Source organism: Nicotiana tabacum, chromosome 21 (genome assembly GCF_000715075.1).
Source record: "Nicotiana tabacum cultivar K326 chromosome 21, ASM71507v2, whole genome shotgun sequence".
NCBI classification, from domain to species: domain Eukaryota; kingdom Viridiplantae; phylum Streptophyta; class Magnoliopsida; order Solanales; family Solanaceae; genus Nicotiana; species Nicotiana tabacum.
Window position 1 is genome coordinate 3735349 of NC_134100.1, and position 13108 is coordinate 3748456.

The window sequence follows — 13108 nt, forward strand, 5'->3', positions numbered from 1 at the left end:
AATTCCGAGGTACCAAGACTTAGAAATCAATTTTTGAAAGAAATTGTTTTGCTAAATTATTTATGAAATAAAGAAAAGAATTAATGTTTGAAACCATTGGTATCGGGCCCATATTTTGGTTCCGGAGCCCGGTACAAACTTGTTAAAGTATTTAAATGATAACTGTGAAATTTAGTGAAAAATGGAGTTTATTTGACGTGATTTGGACCTCTAATTGAAGAGTTATGAACTTTAGGTGTTCTTGATGAAAATGATGAGTTTTGAGGTTAAATTCATAGTTTTACATGTTATTTTCATGATTTAATTGTACGAGCAAGTCTGTATGATGTTTTTAGGTTGGTGTGCATGTTTGTTTTGAAGCCTCGAGGGATCGGGTGAGTTTTGGATAGGCCACGAAGTGGAATTGAACTTAGGAAGTTGTAGGTTTTCAGCTGGTATGTTGCAGGTCTACAGGCTTCGCAAATGCGAAGCCTGGCTCGCAAGTGCGATACCCGACCTGGGCTGCCTTAGTCGCAAATGTGACTTCTTTATCGTAAATACGACATCGTATTTGCGAAAATTCTCTCGCAAATGTGAAGGTGACCGGAAATTAAACTGGGTTGCAAATGAGGCATTATCTTCGCAATTGTGAAGAGGTCAGTTTTCTGAGAGGTTCGCAATTGCAAACCCTGGTCGCAATTGCCATATCTACAACCTGCAAATTCATAACTTAGCCGAAAATCTTTCATTTTTCAAACCCTTTCAAAACCAAAACACTCTTGGGCGATTTTTCAAAGACAAGTACTCTTCCAAACCGATTGTAAGTCATTTCTAACTCGTTTTCTTCAATCCTTAACATCTTTTCTTATGATTTCAACTCAAATCAAAGGTTTTCATGGAGGAAATTGGGTGTTTTGGCTAGAACCTAGGTTTTTCAAATTTTGGGGATTTGGACCTCGATTTGAGGTCTGATTTCAAAACAAATTATATATTTGGGTTCGTGGGGGAATGGGTAATCGGGTTTTGGTTTGAACCTTGGGTTTTGACCATGTAGGCCCGGGGGCGATTTTTGACTTTTTGGGAAAAACTCTAGAAAATCTATTTTCATGCATTGGAATTGATTCATTTAGAATTTATTGATATAGTTAAGTAACGTGTTGCTAGATATGAGCGAATTGGTGGTAGAATCAAGAGGTAAAACGATAGTTGAGACTTGAATTGTGTTCGTGGCATCGAGGTAAATGTTTGGTCTAACCTTAGCTTGAGGGATTAGGAGTTGTGTCCTATTTGCTGCGTGTTATTTATTGAGTACGATGTATAGGCATGGTGGCGAGTATCCATATGTTGGTGTCAAGCATGCCCGTGAGTCTTATACTATAATTAATGTGATTCCGTTGTATTATTCCTGCCTTACGTGATGATTTCTATTGTTGAGCAAAGCTTGTGGAAGTAATACTGGTATTTGAATATTGAAGAGCGTTGGCTCAAGTTGTAAAATAAATTGTGGAAGTATAATTGGAAATTGAACCTTTTGTGAAGTAAGTTGTGAAGTAAATGTGATAAAGAGAAGATGATGGTTATATTGTCTCCCTTGCCGGTATGTAGTTGCTTTTAACGCTATCTCCCTTGCCGGGATGTTGATGCTTTTGATATTGTTCCCTCGCCGGGATTTGATTGTTGTACTATTGTTCCCTTGCTGAGATTTTATTGTGATTTTATTTATTTCTTTGCCCTTATTGCTTGTGATTGTTGTTTGGGTGAGGAAGAGTATTAAAGCACGAAGGGTGATGTCGTGCATTGTTTTGGTAAGAGAGTGTTAAAGCACGAAGGGTGATGTCGTGCCGCATGATGTACCATTTCGTGCCTTTATACGAGTGATAATGCACGAAGGATCATTCCGTGTAAAAACACGAAGTGTGATGCCGTACACTTGTCCCTAACTTTTCTGATTCTTGCTGATAATTGAGTTATGGCGTTCTTTACGTTTATTTACTGATTTTCTTTTGTTACTTGATTTTATCGTAATGTTATTGATTCCCTTTCCCTAATTGCTTTGTGATTGTTGCTTGGGGGAGGAAGAGTGTAAAGCACAAAGGATGATGTCGTGCATTATTTTGGTGAGAGAGTGTTAAAGCACAAAGGGTGATGCCGTGTATTATTTTGGTGGGAGAGTGTTAAAGCACAAAGGGTGATGTCGTGCACTTGTCTTTCATTTCCTGATTTTTATTGATAACTGAGTTATGGTTCTTTTACAGTTAATTGTTGGTTTTCTGTTGATACTTGTTGTACCCCGCAGCATGATTCCCCCTTCCTATTTTTAGTTGAACTGTGGTGATCCTCATATTTATTTGTTGTTCTTCTGTTATTATTCGATGTCCCCGCAGCATGTTTCCCCCACCCATCCTTAACTGTACATTTCTGCTTTATTTTCCACTATATATATTTAACTGCATAGGTTTATTTGGTAGTCTGGTCCTAGCCTCATCACTACTTCGCCGAGGTTAGGCTAGGCACTTACCAGCACATGGGGTCGGTTGTGTTGATACTACACTCTGCACTGTGTGCAGATCCCGGTACTGGATCATACAGACCGTAGCTTTGGGTTGCTGCCTTCAGTCCATTCGGAGATCCAAGGTAGTCCTGTAGGTGTTCGCAGCCCCTGGCGTCTCGCTCTATCCCTTCATCCTGTTTCATTTACGTATTTCAGAAGTAGTGTTATATTTATTTTTCGGACATTGTTTGTAGTATTCCTAGACCGTCTGTGAAGTTGTAACACCAGTTCTAGGTAGTCTTTGTTTAAGAAATTGTATTGGAAATATTTTTATGGTTTTATTTGTTTTCTTCCGCTTGATTAAATTCCGCTATTTATAAACCGTTGGTTCATAATTGTTAAAGGATTAAAATTGGGAAAATGGTAAATTGTTCAAACGGTTGGCTTGCCTAGCTTTCACTAGTAGGCGCCATCATGACTCCCAAGGGTGGGAAATCTGGGTCGTGACATTGATAGACTTGTGAATATCCTAATAATTAGTATATATAATTTATCATCAATATATTTATTTAGAAATTGATTCATCGGCTTATAACTTGCCCAGATGCATCATTGAATATTAAAAACAAAATGTCTGACCTATATCTATTAGTAGTAAAAACAAAACGTCTCGGCCTATATCGATTAATCTATGCATGCATTATTAGTGATAAATGAATGTGTGACGACCCGACTAGTCGTCTCATGAGCTACCGCTCCATTTCCCCCCCCCCATTTCTACTTCTTATTGCTTTGTCCATCGATTCTATATATAATCAGGTTGGTTGGCTCGGGTTCGGAAAGGATTTGGTAAGGTTTGAGACACTTAGTCTCTTTTGAGGAAGCTTAAGTTGGAAAAGTCAACCGGATGTTGACTTATGTGTTAGAGGACTCAAATGTGATTTCTGATGGTTTGGATAGCTTCGGGAGGTGATTTGGGACTTAGGAGCGTGATCGAAATGAGTTTTGGAGGTTCGGAGTAGATTTAGGCTTGAATTGGCGAAGTTGATATTTTGGCGATTTCCGGTTGATAGGTGAGATTTTGATATAGGGGTCAGAATAGAATTCCGAGAGTTGCAGTAGTTCCGTGGCGTCATTTGGGAGGTTTGTGCAAAATTTTAGGTCATTCGGACGTGGTCTGGTTGGGTTATTGATCAAAAACGTAATTTAGAAGATTTTGGAAACCTAGGCTTGAATCCGATGTGTTTTGGTTGATTCGAAGTTGTTTGAGGTGTTTTAAAGATTGGTATAAGTTATAATAAGATTTTAGGTTATGTTTGAGCTTTTTGTTGAGGTCCTAGGGGCCTCAGGGCGATTTTAGATGGTTGACGGAGAGTTTGAGATTTTGTTAAAGGTGTAGATTTTTCTGCTTCTGATATTTCTGCACCTGTGGATTGGGGACCACAGGTGCGATGCCGCAGGTGCGAGGAAGGGAGACGCAGAAGCAAAAAGGAGCTAGGGAGGCAAAAACCGCAGAAGCGGTTAGGAGGACCGCATCTGCGATGGCGCAAGTGCGGATATTGTATCGTAGATGCGGAAAATAGGAACATAAGTGAGGACCGCAGAAGCGGGAAATTGGCCGTAGATGTGAAAATGCCTGGGCCATAATGTATATATTTCTTCCTTTGCGATTTTCAGAGGGTTTCATGATTTTAAAAGCGAATTTCTGGAGTTTTGGGTGATTTTGATGAGAGAATTCAAGGGAAATTCATTGAGGTAAGGATTTTGGACCTAAAAACTCGTTTCTATGGTATTATTTCATGGATTAGACTTGTAACTAATGGAATTTAAGGATCAAAGTTTGGGGAAGCTAGGGCTTGGAAACTTAGACCTTTGATTGAGGATTTGAAGGACCATTTGAGGTCGGATTTCAGAACTTTTGATATGTATGTATGAACTCGTGGTGAGATAAGGAATCTATTGATGTAAAAATTATCGAATTCCGAGACGTGGGCCTGGGGGTCATGTTTTAGTAATTTTGGGATTTGTGTTGTATATTGATAATTTTTGCTTGGGCCTCATTCCCTTAGCATATTTTGACGCCTTGATTTTGATTTTGGATAGTTTCGATGCGAGTGGAGGCCGATTCGAGGGGCAAAGGCATCACGGGCTAGAGATTGATTGAGGTGAGTAATGATTGTAAATGATGTCCTGAGGGTATGAAACCCCGGATTGTACATCGTTGTGCTATATTGAGGTGACACACATGCTAGATGACGAGCGTGGGGTCGTGCACTGTTGGGGTTTGTGACTTTGTCCATCCTGGATGACTATTTTACCGCGTATTTGACTGAAAACTATTTGCTATCATCGTGTTTTGGGCTGAATGCCATATTTGGGCTTTGTGCCAACTATTCTAACCCTTAGGGGATTTTTATTGATATTTCCTCACTATTTTGACTTTATACTTGAACTCAGTCATGCTATATTCCACTGTTTTCATAACTCAGCCATGTTTACTCTGTTTTAACACTTAAATGATCTTTTAAATGATATTTTGGGCTGAGAATCTTGTTTTACTGTTGCTCGAGTGGCTTGTGAGTATTTTTGACTGAGTAAGGCCGAGGGCTTATGTTGTGAGGAAACATTGACTATGATTATGAGGCCGAGGGTCTGAGATTTATACGCCACGAGATGCCTTGTTGATATGTGGCCGAGAGCCTAGTCATGATGCCACGAGAAGGCTTAATATTGCGCTTGGGCCGTAAGGGGCCCCTCCAGGAGTCTGCACACCCCCAGTGAGTGCGGGTACCCATTGTGATGTGAGAGATAGCTCGAGGGGCTGGTGTTGTTCTGTGATATTTCCTGAGGGGCGATCCTTTATGTGTTTATATTTCCTATCTGCCTGTCATTTGCTTGCTTAAATTGTTAAAAAGTCATTTTTATGAAGCTTTAAACGGAACTCAATAATTTTGCACATCTTTACTGCTTCACTATCTTACCGGCTTTTACTACTTCCTTATAGTCTATAATGTGCCTTACGTGGTTTCTTACTTTCAGTTTTTATTTATGATTATTACTCACTGAGTTGGAGTACTCGTTTTACTCCCTGCACCCCGTGTGTAGATTCAGGCGTTGCTGATCCTGCTAGCGAGAGTTGAGAGCTCCAGGTAGATTTTGTAGTTCACGAGGTAGCTGCTTAGTGTCCGCAGTCCCATGCTTCTCCCCCTTATCACATTTCTTTATCTTTCTCAGTTATTCTGTAATAGCTTGGTAGACATTTCAGACTTGTAGTGTATCGATAGATTGCTCATGACTAGTGACACCCCGATATCAGGCTGTGTTGGGTTTTATTTCCGCAAACTGTAATGTTCACCACTTACTTTTGGATTATTTACTACGTTTTAGACTTAATTCTTATTGTTTAATTGCTTAAAATTGAAATGGGAAAGTGTCGGCTGGCCTTGTTTTCACGAGAGGCGCCATCACGACCGGGTCCGGGTTTAGGGTCATGACAAGTTGGTGTCAGAGCCTAGGTTACATAGGTCTCACAAGTCATAAGCAGGTTTAGTAGAGTCTCACGGATCGGTACGAAGATGTCTGTATTTATCCTTGAGAGGCTGCAGAACCTTTAGGAAAAACTTCATATTCTTGAAATTTTTGTCGTGCGACTTTGTTGATCGGAGTACTAAACTTCTGCTATTTTATTCTCTCACAGATGGTGAGGACACGTGCTACCGGTCAGGACGGACGACCACCAGTACCACCAGTTGTGGCCACTAGAGGCCGAGGAAGCGGTCATGGTAGAGGCGGAGGTGTGGCTCGCACAACAGCTCGGGCAGCACCTGCAGATCCACCAGCCGCCCTAGTTTAGGATCAGGTCCCATTTATGGACGCTCCAACAAAACCAGTTTAGGCACCAGCTGTGCCCATTGTGATTCCGGGTCTTCAGGAGGCCTTGGCTCAGATCTTATCAGTTTGCACTGGCCTAGATTAGGCGGTTTTAGTTACCACAGCCGCAACTACTTCTGAGGCCGGGGGAGGCACTCAGACTCCTACCGCTCGGACACCTGAGCAGGTCGTGCAGGGACTTCAGACGTCGGGGACACATCTAGCCCAGCCAATTGCAGCTGCTCAGGACTATGTAGTTCCTTCCATACCAGAGTACGAGCAGCGTAGGTTGGAGAGGTTTGGTAGACTTCAGCCTCCGACCTTCGGTGGTGCAGAGGGCGAGGATGCCCAGGGTTTCTTGGATAGGTGTCAGAGGATGCTTCGTACAACGGGTATTCTGGAGACCAGCGGGGTTGCTTTCACTACTTATCAGTCTTCTAGAGCTGCCTTCACTTGGTGGGAGGCTTTTGACAGGTGTAAGCCTGTTGGTGCAACACCCCTTACTTGGCAGCAGTTCTCCATACTCTTTCTGGAGAAGTATGTGCCGCAGTCTCACAGAGAGGAGCTACGTAGGGAGTTTGAGTGGTTGCGTCAGGGAGAAATGACTGTGACATAGTATGAGATGAGGTCCTCTGAACTAGCTCGTCATACTATTTGGTTGGTTCTGATAGATAGAGAGAGGATAGGGAGGCTAAGAGGCCTCGAAAATCTGGTAGTTATAGTGGTGCTCCTTCGAGAGGTTAGTTTCAGCACGGCAGAGGCCATCCATTCAGGCATGCTCATCCAACACGCCCAGGTTATCATGGAGCGTCATCGAGTCATGGTTCTCACAGTTCTCATCAGGGCCAGTCATCACTTAGTGCCCTTCCAGCTCAGAGTTCGTCCCGTGCTCCATTAGTTCAGGGCTCTTCTATGCCGAGTGCATCTGCTAGTCATTCCTGTGCGAGGGGTTCCCTTCAGTCCCCTTCTCCAGCACCTGGGAGTTGTTATAAGTGTGGAGAAATGGGTCATATGTGGAGGCAGTGCCCTCGTCATTTTGCGGGTTCATCTCATCAGAGAGGTCAGCCATCAGCTTCAGCGCCAGTACTTCATCACCACCCACCCAGCCAGCTAGGGGTGAAGGTCAGTCAGCTAGAGGCCGTCCTAGAGGGGGAGGTCGATCAGGTGGCGGTCAGGCCCGTTTCTATGCACTTCCAGCTAGACCCGATACTATTGCTTCTGATGCTGTTATTACAGGTATTGTTTTAGTATGCCACAGAGATGCCTCTATATTATTTGATCCCGGTTCCACCTTTTCTTATGTGTCATCATACTTTGCTCACTATTTGGATACGCCCTGTGAGTCTCTTGTTTCACATGTTCATGTATCTATCCCGGTGGGCGATACTATTATTGTAGACCGTGCGTACTGGTCGTGTGTGGTGACTATTGGGGGTCTGGAGACCCGAGTGGATCTTTTATTATTATGTATGGTGGATTTTGATGTCATTGTGGGCATGGATTGTCTATCTCAGTGTCGTGTTATTCTGGACTGTCATATTAAGACGGTGACATTGGCTATACCGGGTGTGCCATGGATTGAGTGGCGAGGTTTGACTGATTATGTTCCAGTAGAGTGATCTCATTCTTGAAAGCCCAGTGTATGGTTGGGAAGGGTTTTCTTTCGTATCTAGCCTTTGTGAGGGATGTCGATGCAAAGACTCCCAGTATTGATTCTGTTCCAGTTATGAGGGATTTTCCTGATGTGTTTCATGCAGACCTGCCGAGCATGCCACCGGACAGGGATATGAATTTTGGTATTGACCTGATGCCGGGGTACTCAGTCTATTTCTATTCTATCGTATCGTATGGCATCAACGGAGTTGAAGGAGTTAAAGGAGTAGTTTCAGGAACTTCTTGATAAGGGGTTCATTCGACCTAGTGTGTCACCTTGGGCGCCGGTTCTATTTGTGAAGAATAAGTGTGGCACTATGAGGATGTGCATTGATTATAGCCAATTGAATAAATTAAAGTAACAGTTAAGAACAAATATCATTTGCCTTGCATTGATGATTTATTCGACCAGCTTCAGGGAACGAGAGTGTTCTCCAAGATTTATCTCCATTCGGATTATCACTAGTTGAAGATCAGGGACTCGGATATTCTTAAGACGGCTTTCAGGACCCAATATGGTCATTATGAGTTCTTGGTGATGTCTTTTGGGCTGACCAATGCCCACCAGCATTCATGCATTTGATGAACAGCGTGTTCCGGCCTTATCTTGACTCGTTTGTCATAGTCTTCATTGATAATATTCTGATGTATTCGCGTAGTCAGGAGGAGCACGCGGAGCATTTGAGAGTTGTATCGCAGAGAATGATGGAGGAGAAGATTTACGCAAAATTCCCCAAGTGTGAGTTTGGCTCAGTTCAGTGGCTTTCGTGGGGCACGTGGTGTCCAGCGAGGGTATTCAGGTTGATTCGAAGAAGATAAAGGCGGTTCAGAGTTGGCCCAGACCATCCTCAGCCACAAAGATTCGCAGCTTTCTTGGTCTGGCAGGCTCTTATCGCCGATTTGTTCAAGGATTTTCATCCATCGCATCGCCCTTGACCAAGTTGACTCAGAAGGGTGCTTCATTTTTATGGTCGAATGAGTGTGAGGAGAGCTTTCAGAAGCTCGAGACAGTTTTGACCACAGCTCCAGTGTTAGTTTTGCCATCAACTTCAGATTCATATACCATGTATTGTGATGCTTCAAGAGTTAGTATTGGTTGTGTATTGATGTAGGAGGGTAGAGTTATTGCTTATGATTCTCGTCAGTTGAAGCCCCATGAGAAGAACTACCACGTTCATGATTTGGAGTTGGCTGCCATAGTTCACGCGTTGAAGATTTGGAGGCATTACTTGTATGGTGTGTCTTGTGAGGTGTTTACTGATCATCATAGTCTCTAGCACTTGTTCAAACAGAAATATCTCAATTTGAGGCAGCGGAGGTGGTTGGAGTTGCTTAAGGATTATGATATCACTATATTGTACCATCCGTGAAAGGCCAATGTGGTGGCCGGTGCTTTAAGCCAAAAGACAGTGAGTATGGGTAGTTTGGCATATATTCCAGTTGAGGAGAGACCTCTTGCAGTTGATGTTTAGGCCTTGGCCAATCGGTTCGTGAGGTTAGATATTTTGGAGCCCAGTCAGGTATTGGCTTGCGTGGTTTCTCGGTCTTCCTTATATGATCGCATCAGAGAGCGCCAGTATGATGATCCGCATTTGCTTGTCCTTAAGGATAGAGTTCAGCATGATGATGCCAGAGATGTGACTATTGGAAATGATAGGGTGTTGAGGATGCAGGGCAGGATTTGTGTGCCAATGTGGATGGGCTTCGGGAGTTAGTTCTGGAGGAGGCCCATAGCTCGCGGTATTCCATTCATCCGGGTGCCGCGAAGATGTATCAGGATTTGAGGTAGCACTATTGGTGGAGGAGAATGAAGAAAGACATTGTGGAATTTGTAGCTTGGTGTCTCAATTGCCAGCAGGTGAAATATGAGCATTAGAGATTGGGTGGCTTGCTTCAGCGGATGGATATTCCAGAGTGAAAGTGGAGAGGATCACTGTGGACTTTGTAGTTGGACTTCCACGAACTTTGAAGAAGTTCGATGCTATTTGGGTGATTGTGGATCGGCTGACCAAGTCCGCGCACTTCATTCCTGTGTGTACTACCTATTCTTCAGAGCGGTTGGCAAAGATCTATATCCGGGAGATTGTTCGTTTGCATGGTGTCCCAGTTTCCATCATCTCAGATAGGGGCACTTAGTTTACTTCTTAGGTTTGGAGGTCTGTGCAACGATAGTTGGGTACTCAGGTTGAGTTGAGCATAACTTTTCACCCTCAGACGGACTAGTAGTACAAGCGCACTATTCAGATATTGGAGGACATGTTGCGTGCTTGTGTCATTGATTTCGGAGGGTCATGGGATCAGTTTCTACCGCTTTCAGAGTTTGCTTATAACAACAGCTACCAGTCGAGTATTCAGATGGCTCCATCTGAGGCTTTGTATGGGAGACGATGTAGATCTCCAGTTGGTTGGTTTGAGCCGGGTGAGGCTAGGCTATTGGGGACAGACTTGGTGCATGATGCCTTAGAAAAGGTGAAGGTGATTCAGGAGAGGCTTCGTACAGTGCAGTCGAGACAAAAGGGTTACGCTGACAAGAAGGTTTGATATGTGTCCTACATGGTTGGCGAGAAGGTTCTGTTGAAGGTTTCGCTCATGAAAGGTGTTATGAGATTTGGGAAGAAAGAGAAATTGAGTCCGCGGTTCATTGGGCCTTTTGAGGTGCTTCAGAGGATTGGGAAGGTGGCTTATGAGCGTGCTTTGCTACCCAGCTTATCGAGTATGCCCCCGGTATTTCATGTTTCCATGCTTCGGAAGTATATTGGGGATCCGTCTCATGTTCTGGATTTCAGTACGGTCTAGTTGGATGGTGGTTTGACTTATGATGTGGAGCCAACAGCTATTTTGGAGCATCAGGTTCGAAAGTTGAGGTCAAAAGATATAGCTTCAGTGAAAGTGCAGTAGAGAGGTTGGCCCATGGAGGAGGCTACCTAGGAGATCGAGCAGGAGATGCGGAGCAGATATCCTCATCTGTTTGAGGCTTCAGGTATGTTTCTTGACTCGTTTGAGGACGAATGTTTGTTTAAGTTGGGGAGGATGTGACGACCCGACCAGTCGTCTCATAAGTTACCGCTTCGTTCCCCCCTCCCATTTCTGCTTCTAATTGCTTTGTCCATCAGTTCTATATGTGATCGGGTTGGTTGACTCGAGTTCAGAAAGGATTTGGTAAGGTTTGAGACACTTAGTCTCTTTTGAGGAAGCTTAAGTTGAAAAAGTCAACCGGATGTTGACTTATGTGTTAGAGGGCTCGAATATGAGTTTTGATGGTTCGGATAGCTTCGGGAGGTGATTTGGGACTTAGGAACGTGATTGGAATGAGTTTTGGAGGTTCGGAGTAAATTTAGTCTTGAATTGGTGAAGTTGATATTTTGGCGAAGTTGATATTTTGGCGATTACCGGTTGATAGGTGAAATTTTGATATAGGGGTCGGAATGGAATTATGAGAGTTGAAGTAGTTCTGTGGTGTCATTTGGGAGGTGTGTGCAAAGTTTCAGGTCATTTGGACGTGGTTTGGTTGGGTTTTTGATCAAAAGCGTAATTTGGAAGATTTTGAAAACTTAGGCTTGAATCTGATGTGTTTTGGTTGATTCGGTGTTGTTTGAGGTATTTTGAAGATTGGTATAAGTTTGAATAAGGTTTTGGGTTATGTTTGAGATTTTGGTTGAGGTCCCGGGGGCCTCGGGGTGATTTCGGATGGTTGATGGAGAGTTTGAGATTTTATTGAAGGTGTAGATTTTTCTACTTCTGGTATTTCCGCACTTGCGGATTGGGGACCGCAGGTGGGATGCCGCAGGTGCGAGGAAGGGAGCCGCAGAAGCAGAAAGGAGCTAGGGAGGTAGAAATCGCAGAAGCGGTTAGGAGGACCGCACCTACGATGGTGCAGGTGCGGATATTGTATCGCATATGCGGAAAATAGGAACTTAAGTGAGGACCGCAGATGCGGTGGTTTTGACCGCAGAAGCGGGAAATTGGCCGCAAATGCGAAAATGCCTGGGCCAGAATGTATATATTTCTTCCTTCGCGATTTTCATAGGGTTTCATCATTTTAAAAGTGAATTTCTGGAATTTTGGGTGATTTTGAGGAGAGAATTCAAGGGAACTTCATTGAGGTAAGGATTTTGGACCTAAAAACTCGTTTCTATAGTATTATTTCACGGATTAGACTTGTAATTAATGGAATTTAAGGATCAAAGTTTGGGGAAACTAGGGCTTGAAAACTTAGACCTTTGATTGAGGATTTGGAAGACCATTTGAGGTCGGATTTCAGAACTTTTGATATGTATAAACTCGTGGGGAGATAAGAAATATATAAATGTAAAAATTATTGAATTCCGAAACGTGGTCCCGGGGGTTGGATTTTGGTAATTTTGGGATTTGTGTTGTATATTGATTATTTTCGCTTGGGCTTCGTTCCCTTAGCATATTTTGACGCCGTGATTCTGATTTTGGATAGATTCGACGCGAGTGGAGGCCGATTCGAGGGGCAAAGGCATCGCGGGCTAGAGATTTGACCAGATTGAGGTGAGTAATGATTGTAAATGATGTCCTGAGGGTATAAAACCTCGGATTACACATCGTTGTGCTATATTGAGGTGACGCACACGCTAGATGATGAGCGTGGGGTCATGCACTGTTGGGGATTGTGACTTAGTCCATCCCAAATGACTATTTTACTGTGTATTTAACTGAAAACTATTTACTATCATCATGTTTTGGGCTGAATGCCATGTTTGGGCTTCGTGCCAACTATTTGAACCCTTAGGAGATTTTTATTGATATTTCCTTTATTATTTTGACTTTATACTTGAACTCAGTCATGCTATATTCCATTGTTTTCATAACTCAACCATGTTTACTGTGTTTTAACACTTAAATGATATTTTGGGCTGAGAATCATGTTTTACTATTGCCTGAGTGGCTTGTGAGGATTTTTGACTGAGTAAGGTCGAGGGCCTATGTTGTGAGGAAACATTGACTATGATTATGAGGCCGAGGACCTGAGATTTATACGCCACGAGATGGCTTGTTGATATGAGGTCGAGAGCCTAGTGATGATGCCACGAGATAGCTTGATATTGCACTTGGGCCGTAAGGGGGCCCTCCAGGAGTCTACACACCCCC